Below are 16396 nucleotides of genomic sequence, written 5' to 3'. Positions count from 1 at the left end.
CGATGGGCAATGCGTACGGGATCACAGCAGCGATGGGCAATGCGTACGGGATCACAGCAGCGATGGGCAATGCGTACGGGATCACAGCAGCGATGGGCAATTTGTACGGGATCACAGCAGCGATGGGCAATGCGTACGGGATCACAGCAGCGATGGGCAATGCGTACGGGATCACAGCAGCGATGGGCAATGCGTACGGGATCACAGCAGCGATGGGCAATGCGTACGGGATCACAGCAGCGATGAGCAATGCGTACGGGATCACAGCAGCGATGGGCAATGCGTGCATCTCTGAATCAGGCCCAGTGTGCCAATGGCAGGTCATGCAAAGTGGGACATAAGCATGTTTACACCTGTTTTCACTTTTTGGCTGTATTTGCATGCCTAGTATAGGGTTGTGCAAGTGCGCACTGCAGATGGCGGCTCTCATGCACTGAATTTATCATATTTTACAGACATTTCATTTTAAAATGTTTTCTTTAATTTGCTTAAAGGCAGGAAATCACAGATTTGCTAAAAATATTTTGAGCTTTGATAATCGTCTGGAACTCTTACTAATGTATTTGTTAATGTAGCTTGTAGTTGTTTTAAATAACACAACGGGTACTTTAGGGAATGATTTCAGTGGTTACGAGAAATTTTAGGTTAATTGAATTTAGATAAGAAAAGGAAAACATATTTACAGGCTCCAGAAAGTCTCTGGGAGATTCTAATTTGCCATTTTTAAAACCAGCTTTGTTCAATAAGGTACTGACCTATTTATCTTGCTGTGGTGGCTCTGGCTAATGTAACAATTACACCATGGGGGTGGAGGGAGAGGTAGACGGAAGATGATCTTTAAAGCACAGTCTGCTTTGTTTGTATTCTTTTTTTTGTCATCTTGCCCTTTTAAACATCTTAGCATGCTTTGATCATGAGCTACAGTATAATATAAATGTAAAAACTGCACTGGTGTAGGCAGTGAGCACTTTGTAAATGTATGATATATTCAATAATATTACTTAGTGAATGGCAGTAATTATCTTATAGCATCACATACATTGAGAATTACTGAAGCAGGTTATTAGTAGGCACTCCTCACACAAAACTCATCTAAAAATTGGGTCTCACACCAATGCACTGACTGGGCATCACTGCCATAATGATATTAGCTCATAAAAATAACGGATGGTGTATGCATAGTAATAGTAAACTGATGGTGGCCATATTAATGATGGGAGCCATGTCACTGCCGACAGGTGGCCCGAGCTGTGGAAGACTCCTTTTTCTGTCTGGGCTAATACTGTTTGAGAAATAGGAAAGTGTACTGGGATCCCTTATTCCGAGAGACTTTGGAGATGCCTGCGGGAGCCATGGTCGCTATAAAAGCTGCTTGTACACTGAGAAGGGGGCAGAGCAAAGCTCTTCTCTGCTATTTGTTCCATGTCAAAATGCCACCCTGAAATGGCGTTATGATTTTATCTAAAGCTGTTGTAAGTGGAGATAACCACAATTTTATAAATTGTTGGAAGCCCACTTTCCCCATACTAGAGTGTGGTGAAGTGAAATTAGATGAAACGGAAGGGCCTGCAAGAGAAATCATAGAAACCTCTTTACAAATTGGATAACCCCTTACATTCCAGGAAATGGATGAACAAGCATACAGTATTTGCTGACCTTTGGGCTGCCTCTTCCAGGAGGGGGCAGCCAGGTCGGCACTGCGAGAGGTGTGTGGCACAGCAGAAATGGGTGTTGCTGGGGGCGTGGTGATGTGATCATGTCATTGTGGCCCCACCCCCTGACTGAAACACATATTAAAATAAAAACAAGTCCTAGTGGCCTCTGACTCTGCCCAGCTGCCACAGAAAGGAGCACACTAGCCTTGGAGTTGGCTTTGCTGGGCGAGGTGGTCACCGCTAACCACAACCCCGCAGTGGCGGGCCTATTGAGTATTCAGACGTCACGCATCGTGATGGCCAGACTCATGCATGCGCACTCCGGATCCCAGCGGGGCAGTGGAGAATCTGCGGGTTTTGTTCAACTTTCCAGGTATGCGGGAGACTCTATAGTGTACTGGGAGTATGCAGCAGGATGGTGAGGGTAGGCAACTTTGACAAAAGGGATTATCACAGCATATTAAATAGAACCCTTATTCTTATTTCTTAAACAGAGAAAACACAAAAATATCACAGCGCTACGGTAGGAAACATTCACACATTTCATTGTTAAAATTTTATATTATTTTATTATTTTTTTCATCAGTAATGGTTATAAATATAAAAAAACTATGTATTCAATGAGATAACCATTTAACCTGCTTACCTTTCTTTCCCGGAATGGCCCACTGTCCCCATACACTAGTAATATAATAATAATAACACCATCTGTATTATTTAAGGATATCAGTGGTTTAAAGTAAATAGGTTCATTGTGTATATGGTTTTTATGGCTAAATGTTTATCCCGACTGAACAATTATTTTTATTATGAATGAAAATCCAGGCTGATTGATTATATTTGATATTCTTTTATTATTATTTTTAATGACATGTGTGAATGCTTCTGACCGCAGCGCTATGATATATTTGTGTTTTTTTCTGTTTAATACAGTATATATGGATTGCGACCCCTATTCTCACAGCAGCTTGGGTTAGGCGACATAGCTCATGTATAGTTTACACTAAATTTGATCAATTACCAGCACCTTTAGTTAGTATTCGCTCTCTGCTCTGGTGCTTCTAACACAATCAACTGATGCAACAAACTGTTGAGATACAGACCAGAGTGTGGTAGAAGCACCAGAGTAGACAGCGACACCCCAGGCAGACAATTTAAAAAAGTGTACCACAGATACTGTAGCAGAGATATTTTCTGTGGTTCCTCTGTTTCAGATTGCAAAACTGACTCCTATAGCTTTTAATGGCGACTGTGAAAATGCTCAATATACCAAGATTTGGATCCTGCTCTGGTACCAATGATTGGACGTGCATGACAAGATGGAAGTGCATACACATTAGGCAAGCTGGGTACAGACTCAGATGCAAAGAGATCACATTAGCTATCACTTTTTACTATTTACCTATATGGGTTCTCTTCAAGGGACGTGGTCAGTATCGCGACCGCAGAGATGGCGGTCAGAATGCCAGCACCGGAATCCCCACACATGTCAGTATCTCGGCGCGATATCCCAACCACCAGAATCCCGAAGGTAAGTAGCAGGGTTAGTATAGGCACTAGGGGGAGGGTTAGGGTTAGGCACTAACGGGCGAGACACAGGTTTAGGGAGCGGGAGGGAGAGGTTAGGTTTAGGGACTAGGGGGAGGTTAGGTTTAGGCGGGGAAGGAGGGTTAGGGTAGGGAGAGGGGGGAGGATTAGGATACTGACCGACAAGTGTCCTAAACCGGGATGCCGGCATTGGGATTCTGACCGCCGGGATCCCGAGCACTGGCATCCCATACCCATCCCCTTTTCAAAAATTGTCCTGAAAAATAATTTCTTATTGCCCCAATGTGCAGTGAAAAGACATTACAGTTACAGGGGCAAATTACGTGCCTTGGTAAATTAGCCTCTATGTGAGTTGGCCTATTCCCGATCAACCTTGCACAGTGTAACAGAAAGTGCTGGTGTCTCCCAGTGCCCCCTCCCCTCACTGATAGCCAGTCATCAGTGTGATTGCACTAAAGATGTCTACTTCGAAGCATCATCCATAGCAGATCTCCATCTATATGGGATTGTGGTGCAATATTACTAGTATTTTCCAGCAAGTGTTAAAATATTCCCTAGTTCTCTGTACAGTTACCATGGCTACCTTAAATGAAGGAAATTATAAAAAGCTTTATTTGTTTTTAGCACAAAATGAATACGTTTTTCTTCTCTTACAATGAATAACCAGAATCATGTTTTATTTTTTTGGTCAACTTCCAAATGCTAATTGTTAAAAAAAAGAAAGAAGTGATCTAATTTGTAGAATTTAATTGTGATGTTTTCATATAAACATATACTGATAATCTGTACGGACTGTGTTTTAGACCATGTGCACCAGCAAATATAGCCATAAATTCAATTTGCCCTGTTTCCTTCCTAGTGTCTTTTTTGTTCTGCAATCACATTACAAACAGAATGTTATCTGAAACCTAAAATAAATTATTACAGTGGAGTCTGGGCAGAAGCACCATAATAACCTTAGCTTCCCATTGCTGTAACAAAATACTATAAACATACAGCATAGTCTGTACTTGTATCAGTCATTATCACCATGAATTTATGTACACAGAACAAATAAATGTATATTTCTACAATGTTAATATGATTTCAGAGGTGTTTTCTAAAAGAGCCATCACATCGGGATGGACCGCTGGGATTACATACGCTTTTTGCCCTATTCAATTGCAAAACAGGCGAAACGCATATATGCGAATGCAGCAAATAGCCAAACTAGCGAAAAGGACAGTTTTTTTGGGGGGGGAAATCATTCTGTATCCCCCAGAGCCGTAACTAGACTTTTTGGTGCCTTGGGCCAGAAAGAGCATTGGTGCCCCCCCTTGTCCATTTTTCAAAAAGGGGCATAAGATGTAGTGTAGCCCAGTGGCGGAACTAGCGGCGGTGCAGCCAGTGCCTTGTACCAGGGCCCGCTGTGGCCGCCTGCCCCGACAGTGCCGCTGCATCCACCACCAGCATGACCGCCATCAGGGGAAAAATTCTGCTGGGACTGTAGTCCTGGGCCCGGACCCTGGCTGAACAAGGGGGGCCCGCCGAGGCCCACTCCTATCACCACTCCCTCCAGCCGCGCGGCAGCGCGCGCCGTGTCCAAAACAAACTTTATTGAGCATAGAGGCTGGCGTGACATCATGACGGTGGCCAGAGGATGCCGGGGATAAAAGAAAAGGAAGATACAAGTGAGAATGATTAAAATAAAAAAAATTAAACTTGACAGGCCCAAACAGTGCTCCCTGCCCTGCAGTGCCCTGTGCGGTGGCACAGGTCATACCCAGTGGCGTCACAAGGAGGGTGCGAGGGGTGCGGGCCGCACCCAGATGTCACCCTCCGAGGGGTGACACCAAGGTGCAGACTGACACTCCCCTACAGTGACAGGAGCCAGGTGCTGCACTGTAGTATTACAGTGCAGCACCCGGCTCCTGACACTGTGAAGGAGCCGGCACTGCAACATAATGCAGTCAGCACCCCCTTCACCCCCCCCCAGTAATATTAAAAAAATGGGACGAGATGGATCGGGCTGCGAGGCCACGCCCCTTCGCACGAGGCCACGCCTATTTTTTGGCCGCACGAGGCTGCCCCGCTTTGACAACGTCCCTCCCCGCACCGGGTGACACCGCGACTAGGACGCCACTGGTCGCACCACCCTAGTTACAGCCTTGGTACTCCCTTAAAAGCATAATGGACATGGTGAATCAATATAGAAGTGTATTAATAATAGCCCTAATAAAAGTAATTAGGGTACTTAAATTCAGTCAAAGGGCTGTTAAATGCATATTTGCATAAGCGTGGAAAAATGATGGAAAGCAATTTCTTTTGGGAAAAATAATTGCTGTAGTTAAATTGGGGGTACATTAAAATGGATATTAGTATATTGTTGTGTGTATAAAATGCACATTGAAATTTTTTTTAAAATATACCTGCTGCAGCCACCTGCAATCCTAAAAACACCTGTCCCATCCATACAGCATCCCAAAATACCTTTCCCAGTACTTTAGACCCATTTTCCAACACTTTTTACATTTACGCCCCAAAAATGACATGTCTTTTTTGGGGTCGATTAAGATATATATATTTTTTTCTGCCTAATTAGTCATTAGGAGGGGGGATCCAAAGGGTTCTGAACCAAGTACCCACATTTTTACCCCAAAATATGGATTTTGCTCTACTTTTATCCTCACTTTGGGTGGAGAAACTTTTTTGCCTGTTTTTGCCTAGGTGAAAACAGCCTGGAATTGAATAGCGCAACGGAATATGCTGCGCTATATAAGAAACTGTTAATAAATAAAATAAATAATAAATAGGGCGATACTTTGGGAATAGATGAAAACCGCGCATCGGCAAAAACTTTGAGCCGATTGCAGCTTTTTCACCTCTAAATTAATACGGGCCTAATTATTGGATCAAACACCCCAACATTATCTGCTAATTATAGCCACAAACACTGTTCCTTGTGACAAAAGCACCAGTAGTGAAATTAACATCACAACGTCCCACAACCAAGATTTCCACACAGATGTAACCAGCCTTAGTAAAGAAGTTAGATGGTTGGGTGCGGTATGAAATGTTGATGTTATGTTTACACCATAATGTTGACATGCTCTGAATGTCAACATTCAGAATGTCGCTATTTAACATGTCGACAAATGCAATGTCCACACTCAGATTTTATCCTAACCCTAAAGTCAGCCTAACCCTAACCCTAGTTGCAGCCTAACTCTAATTGCAGCCTAAGGCTAACCCTAATTTCATGTGTCGACATTCATTTTGATGATGATGACATTATGCCAGTGTCGACATGTTAAATGTCAACATTCTGGATATGTTGACAATCAGACCATGGGAGGGGGATTTAATTAGCCCCGGTGCTTTAGCACAGGCGAATTGAACCTCCGGGCTAATTCAATTAGCCCCAAAGTCGGAACTTATCGCAAGGCATGGCCACGCCCCCCAATAGAAACAAATAAGATAAAAAATGGCGCTGAGGGGGGCACTGTAAACCCCCTCAGCCTAGGGCAAATCCAGGGGGGCTACGTGGGAGCAGGAGAGGAGGCTGCTGCTGCTCAGCAGTAGTAGTCTTTCTGGTCCCACAGCCCAGAACGCAGCAGTGTGCGCTGGGCTGCTGACAGAAAGCCGACACTTCTAGGGCATTTTTTTGCACCTGCCGTTATTGTGGCCGTGGCCACAGAAAGACATAGGTTCATATGTTAGCATGGGTCCTATATGTTTTCACCACCCGAAAAATAATTCCTTGTGTGTGTTACCTCCTATGCCACAATTGGATTTAAGTTGAACAGTGGTCATGATATGTAAATCATCAGATGTCACTCTTTTTCCTGCTCATGCTTCTTTCCACCCCGATAATGTTAACGTGTTTCTCCGCCTCTTTTGGTCATTCAGCGGCTTCCTCAGAACATTGGACCAGACATTTTTTTCTGTCCATCTATTTTTTCTAAAAACTTTCTGTGGTTCACATTACCTTCAACTGGATATTTATTGGTTTGTTTATTTTTTCTGGACACTATGAAATTTAAACCAATATCAAAAACTTTTGGGAGAAATGTTTTTTTAAACATCTTACAAATAAACAAAATAACTTTTTGTGGTTTTTAACACTTTCAACTGGTTACAATGGTTTGACTTCTATTTTTTAGTATGATTAGTCCCTGAGGTGGGCATTCTATTTATATGCACCAATTAGAAATATCCATTGGCATACCAACATTAACAAGTGCGGTATTTTCTCTACAGCAACATTGGTTTTTAGGTCGGATACATTCTTTACTTTAAAGTATTAGTTATCTTTGTACCTGAGTACAGAGTGATATATCTATAGGTATTTTATAGCTATATGTTCATTAATTATATATTGTTGTACACTATTACATCATGTACTCATATATGACTGTTATCCTATATATGGTTTTATCCTGTACTTTTTTATTATGTGTTTTTTATTTATTTTTTGATTTTTAATATAATCTTTTCCTTTGTCTTTTTCTTATATATATTTTAAATAAATATTTTTTTTTACTGAGTAGCACCTATATATTCTTTGTTTGTGTGTTTTCTAATTTACGGGAATCCAGCAATTTTCCCATCTATAAGGGCTGCTGTTAACCATTATGGCATTTTAATACTACCATACATCTGATTACTGTTTTAGTTACCCTCTTTATAGGTTAGCGCCCATACGTATTATGTTTTTTTTGGTTATCTCCCCTACCCGCCCACAAAACGGGGCGAGCTGTCAATCAACATCGACAGCCACCCCGTCTTGTTGCGAGCCCCGTAGTGACTGAATTTCAGGGCCGCCTGGGAGCACACAGCGCTTGGAGCGGCTCTGAATCGGGCCCTATATCCCAGACGGTTGACCTGTCTTTCCCTTGTATTGGTTTTAATTTAAACAGAGCACATGGGGTCCTTGGCAAGATACTGGTTCGAGGCCCCTCTCTCCACTGATCCATCCATAACATGGGGAAACAGGATTTCTATTGCGTGCATACAGTATCTCTGTGTGTATGTGTTAAGGAAGCAGACTTTGCAATGTTATGCTGGCTGCTAGCAATCAGTCATAGGTGTAGATTGCCAGCAGTTACTGTACATGTTTTGTGTGTGACTTTCAGTTTTCACACTTTCCTCTTCATTAGTCTGTCCAGTCACCTGGCTACTGAATGCAGATTGTGCACTGAAGACCTGTGTGCCGACAGTTCTTTATTTTATGCTCAGGGATTGAACTAAACCACACAATTCTTCATCCTGTTTAAGTAAACCTAAAATTGGCTGCGTGAAACTTTAGACATAAGTGGGAATAATAGCCTCCAATTTTGAAAGCCTGGATTTTTTTTTTATTGGTGAGTTTCCAGCGAGTTTCAAGCCACCTCGTGTAGTAGAAAGTAACTACTCTCCAGAACTCTCTTCAGAAATCTCTCCAGGGATTATCCAAATTGCACACATTTTACACTACCTGCTCCAGCCAGAACATAACACATTAGAGCCACTTTAAACATATCTATTACTTTGCCACTACTTCATATTTAATTACGGAGCTCCAGAAAATAATAAATATCTTGATAGACCATAATTATTTAATTAATTCTTGGGGAATAATGTTAAAAAATAAGAGTACTTTAATTTAGGGATGTGCAGGCTCGGATAGGTTCGAGTTTGCACGCTGAGTTCGGATTTTTCCCTCCAAAAAAATGGAACTCAGAACGAGGCAAAACGTCATCTTGCATGGACAAACATCATCATTCCTGGACAAAAGTCCAGGAATGATGATGTTCGACCATGCAAGATGACGTTTTGCCTCTTTTTGAGTTCCGTTTTTTTGGAGGGAAAAATCCGAACTCAGCGTGCAAACTCGAACCTATCCGAGCCTGCACATCCCTACTTTAATTATGAATACAATAATATTTTTATGTTACTGGTGGCCAATAATAATTATTGATTTGATATACAGCTGTGTCCTGATACACCTAGTGCCTTTGCTCTATATGGTGCGAGAGACACCCGGCACGACTGGAACATTTCGAGAGGAGTAGCGTACCATATTTTTCTTAAAATATTGTGTATTCTACGCATCGCAGAATCAGTGAAAAGCCGCCCCAAGTGTACTAGAGACACAGGGACTTTAGCCACACAGGTATTGGTCTTACATACGTACAACCCCGCAGATGAAGCACTACAGACCTTGGCATGAGGAAAGCTGTGGCTATTTGCATCAGAGCTCTCAGTCACACAAAAATGTCACACATCAAATAGATCAGTGCAAGGTAGCAAATGTAGTTTTGTCACGCCCAGTTTTATTTGTTGTTATTTGTTTTATTTGGGAGATTATGGTGCACATTTTAAAAAAAAGCTGTTCAGCACAGCCAAGTTGCCCAGGAACTGACACGCGAGAGGGGCCACCAGCCACCATAAATGTGTTTCTAAATTGAGCGCCAATTCACCTGACGGAACCACAAGATATGGCACCACAAGGATCAGTGTGTCTACAACATACTTGCCTACTTTTGAAAAAGCATCTCAGGGAGACTGTGAAAGCAGCACCTATGAGCGCGGCGGTAAAGTGGGCGTGTACTGCTACATCTGAGAGGCGTGTCATAACACTGACTTACATCCAAATGTAAATGAACCCCAAAGCAGTTAGTAAGATCTATATGTTGATGAAAACACACTGATGCTTTTTAGAAAATACATGTAGCCATAGGGATCATTGTGCCTTATAACCAATGCAGGGAAATTATACTAATCATCTCATTTGAATGTATATATCTCTTTTTTTTTTCATATAACAGCTTCATAATGGAGGTAAGGTGCAATCAGGTAGATTGCTGAACTCTTCAGGGAGACAAGGAGATTGCTGCTATTTCAGGGAGTCTCCCTGACTATGAGGGAGAGTTGGCAAATATGGTCTACAGTGAAAACTTACCAAAAATCTCTGTGCTATACCACTAAAGGTGGCTGCTGCCTCTCAATGAAGAGAGACAGCAACTGAATGTCTAACGCAGGAGATATCTGTGATATCACCTGCATTTAGCACCCTAACACTGAATACTGCAGCCCCCTTTTTCTCAAGGGGGACTGTAATCTGGAGCAATTAAAAAAAGTTAAACTTTTTGGAGCCTGACTGCAGAGCTGTAGCAGGGATTAATAGTGTAGTGTGCCTGCCCACCCCCTTAGCGCCAGACATCAAGACATTGTGCTGTGGGGGTGGCAGCACTAGTGTTTGCATGCTCCAATCAGCGGCACAGACTGTAGGGTGCCTGTCAAGAGTGTCTAAAGGACGCTCTGGCGGTGCCACATCAGTAATCTTGGCTGCAGGGTGTCATTTCAGGATTTTTACTATACCAGCCAACATTATTAACTCTTTGCTGTTGAGGGTTTTCTCACCAATGTGATGAGGTAATTTTTCCACATTTGCACTCATCACATTCTAACATCAATGTCAATGTTTTTTTTTCTAGAAGACTATGTATTTTCAGAAAATACCATTAGTCCTTTTGCTAATTTTAACACATCCAATCAAATTTTAACACATTTTAACACGTCAAATCACAAGTTTACTAAAATAAGCAAAAAACTGAACCAAAACCAAAAATACCCCAAATAAATACATTGTGGTTCTTGTTTCAGCATTAATTCACCATTCAAAAAGTGCAACCAGCAGGATTCTAGTCTAATCATGTGTAGGTATAATATTGCAGCCCAACAATTGAGAGATGTATGCACTGACGATATTTACGCAGCTGAGCTATTTGGTGTATTGCACATACATCTAAAGGTGCCTACACACTAGATGATATTTTGCACAATTCACACGATTTCGATGCATCGGAATGACAAATATGTGCAAAGATTTTCTCACTAGATGAACTCATCAGCTCTTTTGACCTCCATTATCATCTCTATGCTGATGATACTCAGATCTATCTTTCCTCCCCTGACCTCTCCCCTTCTCTCCTCACTCGTATCTCCAACTGTCTCTCTGCTAATTCTTTCTGGATGTTCCAGCGATTTCTTAAACTTAATATGTCTAAGAATGAGCTGATAATTTTCCAACCCTCCAACATAACCGCATTTCCCACCATTTCTTTATCAATTGATGGCACAACTATATCCTCTAGCCCCAAAGTGCGCTGTCTTAGAGTTATCCTGGACTCCTCTCTCTCCTTCAAATCACATATCCAGAATCTCTCGCAGTCCTGTCGTTTCCATCTTAAAAATATTAACAAGATTAGACCCTTTCTCACCCAGGATGCCACTAAAACCCTCACCCACTCACTGGTCATCTCCAGATTGGACTACTGTAACCTCCTCCTGTCTGGCCTCCCCAACTTCCTTCTCTCTCCTCTCCAGTCTGTCCTCAATGCTGCTGCTTGGCTCATCTTCCTCTCCAAATGCTCTGCATCTGCCTCCCCTATCCTACAAGCCCTCCACTGGCTCCCGTTCCCTTTCAGAACCCAATTCAAGGTTCTTACACTCACTTACAAAGCCCTCACCCATTCCTCTCTCATTCAAATCTCTGACCTCATCTCTCTTCACTCAAGGTACCCACAGAGACTTTTTACTTGCAATGTGATTGACAGTCAAGGAGCATTTGGAGGAGGTAATGGGGAGTGGTAGCAAAAAACACAAGCACGTCACCTGCGATCTCGCATGCAATAAAATATCTCAATCCTAAGCCCATTATGAGTAGCCATAGGGTTATTCAAATTACGTACAAGATCGCAGCTACGATGGCATTAGCGAATATCTGTGAATCAGGCCAAAAGTCTATAATTATTTAAACTATGAAACCTACTGCATTAAATGAGGGTACCCCTTTATTTGATACAGTATGAGAGAGATATGGTTTTAGACCCCACCATGGGCCAAATGTAATAGGGTGTCAGTTTTAGTCACAGTACAAACTCGCAAAAGGTAAACTGACACCTTTTAATGTGACTAGCATTAAAAGGTGTGAGTTATGCAGAATCCATCACAGATCAGTGAGATCCGTGATGGCTTCTGTGTGTGTTTTAAAAATAAAAGACGTGCAGCCCCCTCAACAGCATAACCAGCCCCGGGCTGCCTAAAGCCTGTCCTGGTTCTAAAAATACAGGGGATAAAATGTGTAGGGGTCCCCTGTATATTAAGAACCAGCAAAGGGCTTTGTTGAGCCAGCCCTGGTTGTGGAAAAACGGGACAAAACGAGTAGGGGTCCCCTGTATCTCCATAACCAGCACCGGACTATTTCTAGGGGGGGGGGGTAATGCCACAGCCAGGGAAAATCTTTCACTGGTTCCCCCGGCCAAAGCATTACTCCTGACCGCTAGTCAGCCCAGGCCGGGGATCCCTGGGGAGTTGGGGATCCCCCAATAAATGGGCCCCCCTCTCCAGGGCACTCCAGGCCTTGGCTGGTAGCCCGGGGCTATCCCCGGCACCCGTGGGCGGTGGGTGTGGGTTGATAATGTAAAAGTGTTGTGTAAATTAGATATTTCTACTTCAGGGTCCATAGGGTATCCACAGGATACCTTGGGGTATAGGTGTGACGTCAGTCGCAGGGCACCAAAGAGTTAAGCTTTCAGCCTCCCAGGATGCACTAGGTCCCCCTCCTATACCCCGCCCCCGGGCCAAGGCACCCCAGTTTAGTTTGGTGCCCGGCCGGAGTCGGGTGCACCTGTTGGAGTGGGGGCTAGAAGAGCCCCTGAAGCTTATTCTTCATGCAGCTGTGGCTGCACAACTGGATGAACAGCATGGACAGTCAGTCCTGACGTCCATGCTGTCTTCCCTACACCCCGCCGGTACCAGAACGCCGGTACTGATCCGGGGATGCTGGTGGGCGTCTGGGGTCACAGCTAGCGGTGACCCCAGATGCTCCGGACCATGGCCGGATTCAAGGGGGACAGAGGTAAGCAGCGGGGTCCCGCGGTGGGTCCCCGCTGATCACATGGTCCTAAGTCCCCAGGCAGGGGGCTCCCTGGGGACTGGCTGCAGCGTGGAGCCAGGCGACCAACCTGCGCTTCCACTACCCCCTGGGACAGCGGACCGCAGCAGAGCGGTAGCGCTGCGGCGTCCCAGGGGTTAAATGCATGCCAGGGGAGCGCGCCTTCCCTGTCTCACAGCTGGCGCCTCCCCCGCTGCACACAGCCCTCTCTGCATGCTGCCGACTGGTCCTGTGGCAGCGCTCCTCCCCCAGGCCAGCCTCCTCTCTGCTCCTCGGCGGCCATCTTCTCCAGAACGCATGGTGAACGCTGCTGGAAGCGCTGGACGGAAGCATCGTGGTCTGGGTCCCCCCGCATACCTCTCCTCCGCTGTGGTCAGGTCTGTGTATGCAGCGCTGTGTCCTACCAGGCCCTGTGTCTGTGTAGTTGAGTGATCAGCGCTGTTAGTGCAGGAATTGTTATTTTTCTGCATTGTATGTGACTGTGCTAGCGCTGCTGCCTGTAATCTTTTCTTCATCTAAACTGTCAGCTTTATTACTGTCCCTGTTCTTTCTGCTAAAGCCCTTGCGGTGCGGTGCTGCAGGGTGGTCTCTCGCCTATTTAATACTTAATTGGTGAGAGAGGTCACATACGTGGTGCCATCATGTCTGAAAGTGATTTTCCCCTCCGGTTACAGTGTACCACGTGCAAAGTACCGTTAGCGGAGGGGGAGGGTAGCGCGGAGGGCCTTTGCCGGCAGTGTTTGTCCATGGCGCGGCCTATTACGGTTACAGCACCGGTACAGGAGCCGCCCTGGGCTTGTTTCGCTCAGGCGTTAACAGCTTTAGTGGGCCAGTTAGCTCCGCAGCCCGCGTTTACTCCGATGGGTTTGTCCCAGCAGTCTGTGGTGTCGTCACCCATGCAGGGGTTCCCACGACAATTGGTGGTACCCCACAGTCTCCCTATTTCCCCGCTCCCGGGTTCTCAGGAGCCAGCGTGGGTTAACTCCCTGACGAGTTCTGTACAGCACTTGTCGGATGTGTTGCAAGGGGAGTCTGTGATGCGGTCTCATAAAAGGCCGGTGGCGTCTCTGTCCGCTCCTTATGAGGATGACGAAGGGACGTCTGATGATGGGGAGATTCTAGATCCTTACGATCAGGAACCTCTCCATACTAAGGACGCTGATGCTAAGTCCAAAGTATATATTCCTGGACTTATTCGGGCGGTCCGCACAGCCTTGGTGATTGAGGACGAAGTTCCCCCAGCGGCTAAATCTAAGTATGCCTTTTTCAAAGATGTGAAGGGCGATGCCACAGTCTTTCCTCTTTCGGGTCAGTTGGTGGACCATTTAGAGGAGGCGTGGAAACAACCTGGCAAAAGATACCAGCCGCAGAGACGCCTGGCGGTGGCTTATCCGTTCGCGGATAATTATTTTGCGAAGTGGGAATCCCCTCCACAGGTGGATTCTCACGTGACCCGTCTTGTCCGTAGTGCCACATTGCCGATGCCATCCATGTCCTCCCTTAAGGATGCTACGGACCGCAAGGTAGAAATCTGCCTGAAGTCCGCTTATTCCCTTGCAGGGGGGGCAGCACGGCCGGCTATGGCCATTTGCTGGGTTGCCAGAGCGATGGAGCGCTGGGCGGATTCATTAGAGGCTTCTTTTGAATCCGACTGTCCGGCCGATCAGGCGGAGTTGATTGGCAATCTCCGTGATTCGGCCACCTACATCAACGAGGCGGCTCTAGACATTAGTACTCTGGTGTCTAGAATTTCTTCAGCAGCGGTAGCTGCTCGTCGCACCTTGTGGCTGCGATCCTGGAAGGCGGACGCAGATTCCAAGAAAGGTCTGGAAGCGTTGCCGTTTACCGGAGAAGTTCTCTTCGGTCCGGATCTGGATAAGATTGTGGCCACGCTGGCGGCAGCCAAATCTGCCTGTCTCCCATCGGCCGCTGCTCCTTCTGGTTCGGGACCATCGTCCTTTCGGTCATCTAGAGCCCAGGGCAGGCCCAAACCACAGTCGTTTCCTCGACAGGCTGGCCCTAAGAAATCGGTCAAGCCCCGGAAGCAGGCATGGAGTACCAGACGTCCGGCCCCCAAGCCAGATGACAAGCCTGCGGCCTGACGGTCCGGGCCTCCCTTTGGGGGATCCCAGGGTGGGAGGCCGCCTGCTACAGTTCGCCCAGTGTTGGTCGACCACTACGACAGACACTTGGGTTTTGGAGGTGGTTTCTCACGGATACGCCCTCTCCTTCCGGCACAGACCCCCGGCTCGCTTCTTCACCACGGGTCTCCCATCAGACCGGAACAAGGCTACGGAGCTGCGGAAGGTATTGCACACTATGCTCCAGGCTGGAGTTATAGTGGCGGTTCCATTCTCCCAGAGGGGCCAGGGTTTCTATTCAAATCTATTTTTGGTACAGAAACCCAATGGGTCATATCGTCCGATTCTCAACCTCAAAGCACTCAACAAGTCTTTGCGGGTCCCGAAGTTTCGGATGGAGACCCTACGGTCCATCATTCTGGCGCTGGAACCTGGGGACTACTTGGTGTCATTGGACATACAGGACGCTTACCTGCATGTCCCTATTCTTTGGCGCCATCAACAGTTCCTCAGGTTTGCAATCAGCAGCGACCACTTCCAGTTTCGGGCGTTACCTTTTGGCCTGGCAACAGCACCACGTGTTTTCACCAAGGTGATGGCGGTCATGGCGGCTTCTCTGCGGCTGCAGGGAGTCCGCATGTTGCCGTATTTGGACGACCTGTTATTGGTGGCAGGATCTCCAGAGCTCCTGTTACGCCACTTGGACCTGACCATTGCACTGCTGCAATGGCACGGCTGGCTAATCAACTGGCAGAAGTCCACTCTAATCCCGTCTCGGAGGATTCTGCATCTTGGAGCCTTATTGGACTCGGGACAGCAAAGGATCTTCGTGACGGAGGACAAGATCTCTGCTTTACAGTCAAGGGTGCGCAGTTGTCTGCACAGCCGCCGGGTGTCCTTAAACTCGGCGATGAGGTTACTGGGCTCCATGGTGTCGGTGTTCGACATGGTGGAATACGCCCAGTTTCACTCCAGACCTCTGCAGCACCTGATCCTGTCCAAGTGGAACGGGCTGACTCAGTCTCTGAAGTCCCAGACGATTGTGCTCACCCAGGAGGTTCGCCTGTCCCTTACGTGGTGGTTACAGATGACCCACCTCAACAAGGGACGTCCGTTCTGGGTTCCAAATTGGGTCCTGTTGACAACGGACGCCAGTCTTCGGGGCTGGGGAGCAGTTTCGGGTCCACACTTGT

The sequence above is a fragment of the Taudactylus pleione genome, unplaced genomic scaffold (genome assembly GCF_031769625.1).
Source record: "Taudactylus pleione unplaced genomic scaffold, aTauple2 ptg000244l, whole genome shotgun sequence".
Classification (NCBI taxonomy): Eukaryota; Metazoa; Chordata; class Amphibia; order Anura; family Myobatrachidae; genus Taudactylus; species Taudactylus pleione.
The sequence above is the reverse complement of the archived record's forward strand: the minus strand, read 5'-3'. Positions refer to the sequence as shown.